Here is an 8,288-nt window from a genome sequence, read left to right as displayed (position 1 = left end):
CCTGGGTTTTGGCCACTGTGGGTCACAGAGGGTTGAACTGGATGGGCTGCTGGCCTGATCCAGCATGGCTTCTTTTACGTTCTTACATCTGGGGCAGTGATGCTCCGTGTTCTTGGTGCATGGGGGGCAATTGTAGAGGGAGAGGGGTTTCTGGAGCTCTTGCCCGGCTGGAGGACCTCTGGTGGCCCCTGGTTTTTGGCTAATGTAGGACAGAGAGTGCTGGACTGACTGGGTCTGATCCAACATGGCTTCTCTTATGTTCTTAAGGAATCTTATGCAAGATTCCTTGTCCCAGAGCTGTTCCCCACTTCCCAAAAGATTAACCGGCTAAGCACATGCCTGGCAGTAATTCAAAATATTATGTGCCTTCGTGTGCCTATAAAAAAGCCTCCACATTCAGAAGCAGTCCACCTCCGAATCCTAGAGCCAGGAGGTGACATCACCGGAAGGCCTCAGCCTCTATGTCCTATTGCTGGCCCTGGAGAAGAACTGGTCAGCTACTGTGTGAGGCAGGATGTTGGATTAGATGGACCACTGCTCTGATCCAGCAGGGCTCTCCTGAGGTTCCTGCATTCTTATGTTCAGTCCAGGGAATCACAGAATCACAGAATCATAGAGTTGGAAGGGGCCATACAGGCCATCTAGTCCAACCCCCTGCTCTACGCAGGGTCAGCCCTAAGCATTCTAAAGCATCCAAGAAAAGTGTGCATCCAACCTTTGCTTGAAGACTGCCAGTGAAGAAAAGGATCTTTTTGCTTTGATGGCAGTGTTAATCTTAAGAGGCAGTCCCTTCTGCGTAAGAGTGATGGGAATGCCAACCTCCAGGCAGGCCTGGAGATCTCCTGAAGTTACAACTGACCTCTAGACTCCAGAGCAGGGGTAGTCAAACTGCGGCCCTCCAGATGTCCATGGACTACAATTCCCAGGAGCCCCTGCCAGCGAAGGGGCTCCTGGGAATTGTAGTCCATGGACATCTGGAGGGCCGCAGTTCGAGTACCCCTGCTCCAGAGACCTGTTCTCCTGGAAGAAATGGAAGTTTTGGTGGGACGCTACTGAGGCTGGTCCCCTCCCCAAACCCCACTCTCCACGATCCGCACCCCTGAATCTCCAGAAATTTCCCATTGTTGGCAACCTTAGGAGTGGCGCATGTCTGCCACTTTTTACCCTCGGAGGGCTTCCAGGGAGAACTCCTGCAATGACAGTCCTGCAATGTAGGCCACATTAGGATCAGAGGGATGTCATCTGTCAACTGTACGCTCCTCAGCGTGTGTGGCTGAAGTTCCCAGCCCTTGTCCTGTTACTACTACTCGTGAGTAAAGCTCTACCCGCCCAGAGACCTATCAGGCGGCAGATTCCACACACACGTGGGATAACAGTGCTTTTCATGTGCTTCAGATGTGAAAGAGGAAAATCCACTTCTAAAAAGTCAGCGTGGTGTCCTAGTTAAGAACAGCAGCTTCTAATCTGTCAAGCCAAGTTTGATTCCCCACTGTTCCTCCACCTGCAGCCAGCTGGGTGACTCTTGGCCAGTCACAGTCATGTTAGCACAGTTCTGTCAGAGCTCTCTCAGCCCCACCGCCCTCCCAGGGCACCTGTGGCGGGGAGAGGAAGGGAAGGCAATTGTAAGCCGCTTTGAGACTCCTTCGGGCAGTGAGAGGCGGGGTAGAAAAACCGGCTCTCCTTCTTCATGGACAGCGCATCATGCAACACGTGCAGAGTCCCTGCCGGAGTGGGGCTGCCTTCCCAGTCGGCGGGCCCCGATCCCGCAGGCTGCTTCCCCCTGCGCCTTTAAGGCCTCTCCCCGGGCTTTCCCCTCTGCCGCCCCGCCCGCCGCCGCCGCTGACATCAGCCTTCAAAAGGGCCGGCCCGGGCGGGAAGGGAGCGCCACGCCAGACGACGCAGCTGGAGCGCCCGGCCTCGCACCGAAGGTAGGCACGGGGCCGCCGCCGCCGCCGCACTTTGCACGTGGCCCGGGGACTTGGGCCAACTTTTGGGAGGGGAGGCGCGGGGAAGGTCCTCTCCACGTGCTCTGGTGCAATTTGGGGGGCGCTTGGGTGCATTTGGGGGGCCGCTCCCCTCCTGGGCTCTTTGCCCGTCTCTAGCGCCTCGTTAGCGGGTAGACCTGGGTGGTCGGCGGAGAGAGGGAAGGAGGGTGGGTGGGTGGGTGGGTGGGGGTCTTCCGCCGAGGAGCCGCCGCGCGTCCCACCCGAGCCCCCTTCGTCGCCGGCGGCATCCGGCTTCCCCCCATGGCTGCCCCGACGACCCCGAGCCGCCCAGATTCTCCCCCTTCCCCCCGCGCAGTTACTCCTCCGAGCAAATCGAATTCTAAGATACACTCTCTCTGAGCGTGGAGGCTCTCTCTGGCCCCGGTGGCGGCCGTGGGGCTTTTTCCGCCCTGCGTGCGCTTAGGTGAGTTCCCCGCGCTGCAAGGCGTGGCCGGTGCCTGCCCGGGCTGGGACCCGGAGCCAGGCGGGGGTCTGCATTCGCTCCGCCGGGGAGGACGGAAGCGGGCGGGCGCGGAGCGGCTTCCTTGGGCTGCCCGCATGAGTAATGGTCTGCTCCTTGGAGTAAGAGGGGGAGGGCGCGATCCGCTTCCGCTCAGCCCCCCTGCGGGACGTGGGTCTGCGAGGCGTGTCCTCAGCTGATCTCTGCGGGGGTCGGAATGCGGCGCTGACGAAACCTGTGGTGGGAACAGGGCTCTTCGGCGCCGCTTCCTGCTAGCTAGCAGGGGAGATCTGCACTGGGCTGGGACTGGGACCTGCAGGGCAACCGCGGCTGTGCTGCGGACGTGCCTGCGCCTGGTTGCGGCCGGATGGACTTGGGGAACTCCCCGCCGCAAGATGCGGTGAAGAGTCGGGACAGAAGTTCAAGTGGGTCGCACTTCTGACCCCACCAGGAAAGTCCCTCGCCAGCTGAGGAAGCTGTAAAACAGGAGTGGTCAAACTGTGGCCCTCCAGATGTCCATGGACTACAATTCCCATGAGCCCCTGCCAGCATTCGCTGGCAGGGGATCCTGGGAATTGTAGTCCATGGACATCTGGCGGGCCGCAGTTTGACGACCCCTGCTGTAAATTGTGGGGATCAACGCTGGCCTACCTCCCAAGGGCGTGGTGAACGTTCAGCGTGTTTCATATAGATACAGGGGTGTGTGTGCAAACGTGGCTCTCTAGATGCCCATGGACTACAATTCCCATGAGGCCTTGCTTTGGAATTGTAGTCCACGGGCATCCGGAGAGCCACTGTTCGGCCACCTGGACCTTTCGCCCCAATTTTAATTATTTTGTTTGTTGCCTTGAAACTTGCTTTTCTCAGTGGGCCTCGAGGCGGGGTCACGGGCTGAGCAGATACACTCCATGGATAAACAGTTCAGTAGAGTTAGTTTTAGAACCAGCCAGCGATCTCAGAACAGAAGCAGAACATCCGTCGCTACGTAGTGCGTGAAATGGTGCAAGAATTCTACAGCAAGATCTTTGTTTCCCTAAGCGGAACCCTGTAGTGTAGTCCACGCTTCCTGATAATTTGTGACTCGTTTAAGTGCAGCGCAATTCCATTGCCTGTGTAGAAAAACCTTCCTGTATCAGTCCCTTTTGCATAGTTGGTGAAAAGCCTGGGGGGGGGGGAGTAAACTTCCCTGGGAAGGCCCTTGCGCAAAGCAGGGGGCCACCACAGGGAAGGTGCGCATGCAGGCCGTTGCTCAATGGACACATGTGCAGGTTGGCCCCTGTAGAGGTCCAGCCATGCGTAGATAAACAGAGCTGTCGTGGCAGTTCATGAGGGAGAGGCGGTCATACCGATATGAGGGCCCAAGGCCATCAAGGACTTTCAAGTAGAATGGGCAGTATCATAAATCATAGAGTTGGAAGGGTCCCTAAAGGTCATCTAGTCCAACCCCCTGCTCAGTGGATGATCAGCCTAAAACATCTAGGACAAGTACCTGTCTAGCTGCTGCTTAAAGGCTGCCAGTGAGGGGGAGCTCACCACCTCCTTGGGCACTGCTGAACTAAATGTCTTCTATTGAGTCTGATAACTGGGCAGGGACATTGGCGCTGGGAAGCTGTGAAGCTTCCTTGGTTAGAGGCAGTATATCTGACATCAATGAGGCGAAGGGACTGGCAGCCTGCTGTGGCTGCCTTCTGCTCAGGGAGGGAAGGGCGTCTTAACAGGGCAATTGCTAAATGCTTTTGACTTTGCATAATACCTTGTCTCGGTCTGAATTTGCTGGTGAGTCATGCAAAGTTGGGTTCAGATTTCAGTTGCAACCGTCTGCCATGTGCTTCTTTGGAAGCCCTAATTAGCGGGAGCGCCCTGCTGGTAGGCAGGAGTTCCCCTCTGCATGGTGCCAAACGGTCTCGGACACTTTTCTCTCAAGACTTGGCCCCACCCAGTTGCAGTACGGGGCCTACCTTACAGGGGTGTTAAGAAGATTGATGCAAGGACATGCACAGGATAACTTAACAATAACAGCAATAGGTGTCACTTCTGGGTTATGCTTTGATTACCTTCTCCGTGTCTAATTGTGCAGGCCCCCTTTCTGGTCCCCAGTGGGCTACAAGGGAAAGAAAGAGACAGCAAGGAATGGTCACTGGACGGTTACAAGCCCCTTAAGTCAGGGGTAGTCAACCTGTGGTCCTCCAGATGTTCATGGACTCCAATTCCCATGAGTCCCTGCCAGCGTTTGCTGGCACGGACATCTGGAGGACCACAGGTTGACTCCCCCTGCCTTTAGTGACCATTCCTTGCTGTCTCTTTCTTTCCCTTCTCTCTCTCTTGGGGTCTGAAGCTGTGCTGCCAACTCCACCTTAGGACATTCCTGGAGATTTGGGGATGCTGTCAAGGGAGGGCGGGGTTTGAAGAGGAAGCGCAGTGGGGTGCCCTAGATGTCCCAGTCCAAAGCAGCCTTTCTTTCCATTTTGACTGTTGAGAACCCCCTGAGACATTCTTCAGGCTCCAAGAAGCCCCAGAAGTGGTGCGATTGTGCAGAATATGATTAGGAAGCAGAGCTGTGGATATGCCCACCTGCGGCCCCTCCCCTTCCCACCCCCTCCAGGCCCATCACTGGCCATTTTGGGAAGGGAAAACAGATCGACGTGACCACATCTGGTCATATCACCGGATGACTGTGTAGCAAACTTCTAATTTTGATCTCCCACCCATTTGGCAAACCCTCCCAGGGTTGCCAAGAAACGCCATGGTTTCACGAAACCCTGGTTGGAAAAGGCTGTTTTCGAAGCTACCGATCTTTCCAGGTGAACTGGGCACTGTGTTCTGGAAGGTAACGGCCATTCTTGTGGAGCTGCAGGCATCCCATGGAGCAGGGGTAGTCAAACTGCGGCCCTCCAGATGTCCATGGACTACAATTCCCAGGAGCCCCTGCCAGCGTTCGCTGGCAGGGGCTCCTGGGAATTGTAGTCCATGGACATCTGGAGGGCCGCAGTTTGACTATCCCTGCCATGGAGATTGGTAACCCTCGTCTGAAGGGATGGGTCACCAGACCCCTGCCCCCTGAAGTGGGTTCAGACTTCACAATGCTTCTCTGGATGAACCGGCAGCCTTCCGGGGGCTGCTGGCCATCTGGTTCACAGGCCTGGCTTTAGTATCTTGTCTCTCCTGAGCTAACTTCCCTAGCTAGCGTGGAGCAGGTGGCAGCAGAATTCGCACTCGGATGCTCAGATGGCCCTGCGTTGCGGACCGGAGGCTTCTTCTCCCCACACATTCTGCACAAGCTTATGGGTGGGCCCCGGGCCGTAATCCGGATTAATGCGTGGCAAGTAGGTGCAAAGCCATTTTGGGGTGGGAATCTTTGCCTCCGCCCTCTCCGCAAACAGTTCCTGGGCTGCCTGCTTAGCCACTCGCTTCCCCTGCTCCAAAGTAAACCTATTACTCCCTCAAGGGAGGGGGGGAGGTTTGCAGCCTGAAGGTAGAAAGGCTTCCTGCAGAACAGACTGCCTGTCTGAAGGTAGTCCTGGGTTTGACTGGCGAGACCGGGGCACATAGAAAGCCCTCTTGGAAGGGGGCAGGTGGGACCTTTCCCTGGCAGTAGTTTTCTGGGTGCAAGGTCTTTTTCAGGCACAGTGGTCCCTCTTCCTGCAAGTACTACTTAGAATCCTAGAGTTGGAAGGGACCTCCAGGGTCATCTAGTCCAACCCCCTTGGGACAAAGGAATTGGAATGAGGCTATAGAGATGGCCATTGGAAGGAACAGGTTTCAAAGGGGGTGAGGCAGATTCATGGAGGAGAGATGTGTTAGCGGCTCCTAGCCCTGGTGGCTGAGGGGAGCCTCCCCAGTCAGAGGCACTAATCCTCTGGATCCCAGAGCCAGGAGGCAACATCAGGGGAAGGTCTCGGCCTCTGTGCCCTGTGGCTGGCCCTCCAGAACTGTTTGAGGCCACTGTATGAGACAGGACGCTGAACTAGATGGCGTATTGGGCTCTTCTGTCCCAATCTCCCAAATGCTTAAATCGTAATATTCAATTTCATGTCTATCATAGGCCCCACCTTTCTCCCACTGGAAGTCCCAAAGCAGCTTACGTCCTCTCCTCTGATGTATCCTCACAACAACCCTGTGAGGTAAGGCAGGTGGAGAGCATAGTGAGCATAGCTGAGGTGCCCCAGTGAATTTCCACAGCAGAGTAGGGATTTGGACCAGGGTCTCTCATGGCCGGACCTAACCTCCAGAGGGTCTTTATAAAGCAATCGGAACAGCCCTGTCTCTTTCGTATTCCCCTTCCCTCTCTCTGCCAGAGACATGAGGAAAACCTCAGGTGTAGTTCCTCCCCTGCCCCATCCTTCCAACAACCCTCCGAGGTAGGCTAGGCTGGGAGGGACTGGCCCAAGACTGTCAAGCAGGTGTCACGACGGAACAGGTTTCGATCCTGGCCAAAATCTGAAATGCATTATTGGTCTCGAGTTCAAGAGCTGCACCCCCAGTAGAAAAGAGCAAGAGTCCAGTAACACCTTAAAGGCTAACAAAATTTAATTAATAATAATAATAATATGTGACAGGGGAGGAGCTTTCGTGGGGCAAGCAGTGACGCAAATTCCTCCCCTGCCTCCAATTTTGGTAGTCTTTAAGGTCATCTGGCCATGAAATTGGGGTCATTGTGCATGGGCAGGTAGTTGTGAGTGTCCTGCATTGTGCAGGGGGTTGGACTAGATGACCCTGGAGGTCCCTTCCACCTCTTTGCTTCTCAGATTCTACTCACCTTAATTGAACCCCGCACGTTCGGACCTCTCTGCACATGGTGTGTGAGGGACACTTGTATGCCAAGCTCTCTGTCCCCGCCAAGTCTATGCTTACGGTTTCCTTTTTGGCTAAAGCAAAATTCTTAATTGGGGGTAGGGGGTGTTGGCCAGAGCTCTGGCAGCCCGACGCTGGCGTGAAGCCAACGTTTCCTTATCTGCATCACAAGGCAGGGTTTGGGTGGCTGTGTGTTTACATGCCAACGGCACGCTCAGCCTTGGCCGGAAGACGCAGCAACTCCGCGTAAGACGGGAGGCAGGAGAACGCTTGGGGCGGAGTGCTCTGAGCATGTCCAGAGTTCATTTCCCGAGCTTATAGCCCTGTAGGGGCTGGTTCCCATCTTCCTGGCAAATGCCAATTCGGTGCTTTTCGCTCAGTCGCCCTGCTGAGTAACCACTGTCTTGAGACGAGGCCCCTGGGACATCCGGCGTGTCCCTTTTGCCACATGGAGTCAGCGTGCAGCTGTGCGCAGTGACGCCGCATCTTTGCAAGCCGGAACGGCTCTGGGGCAAAAGGTTGAAAGCAATCCCCCCGGCCCCTTGAGCGGCGACCCAAGGATCTCCGGAAGCTTCCTTGCCCGACTCGGCCCCCTTTTCCTAGCCACAGTTAGCTCGGTGGAACCTCCACGTTCAGGAGCAGCACGCTGCAGAACGTTCGGCGCAGGCACAAAGACGGGAAGCTGTCGTGTCCGGCCGGTGACCCTCCCCGGAGCCCGTGTGCTGCCGTGGAGAACAAAGTTCCGCATGTGACCGACTCTCAGCCCAGTGAGACCAAGCCGTTCTCTAGTGATTATCACGGAAGAACAGGTCGGGTTGCTGGAAACAATGGCGCCTATAAATCAAGGAATAGCTTCTTTCTCCCCCTTGGCTTCTGGCTCTGGCGGGCGGCCACACCTCATCTTCCTTGTCTCCCCCCCCCCTCCCCTCGGTCTTTTGGCAAACCGTCCCTGCGGTTAGCTGACTGCGTGAAGGGAAGAATGACTACTTCATCCTCCGAAAACGCTTGTTCTCCGACCTCGGTTGCACTAAAAAGGGAAAAATCTAGCAGCT

General features: G+C 55.9%; 1 protein-coding gene across 1 annotated transcript in view; it reads left to right on the top strand.

The window, feature by feature from the left end:
• Positions 1 to 1,687: 1,687 nt before the first annotated feature.
• The window catches only part of TAGLN2 (transgelin 2), a 29,617-nt gene continuing 23,016 nt past the window's right edge, over positions 1,688 to 8,288 (top strand). Inside the window, exon 1 of the mRNA XM_077323376.1 lies at positions 1,688 to 1,928. The gene's annotated coding sequence lies outside the window, so the exon portion shown is untranslated. The remainder of the gene's footprint in view (positions 1,929 to 8,288) is intronic.

The sequence above is a fragment of the Paroedura picta genome, chromosome 1, assembly GCF_049243985.1.
Source record: "Paroedura picta isolate Pp20150507F chromosome 1, Ppicta_v3.0, whole genome shotgun sequence".
NCBI classification, from domain to species: domain Eukaryota; kingdom Metazoa; phylum Chordata; class Lepidosauria; order Squamata; family Gekkonidae; genus Paroedura; species Paroedura picta.
This window is presented reverse-complemented; position numbering and strand designations above follow the sequence as displayed.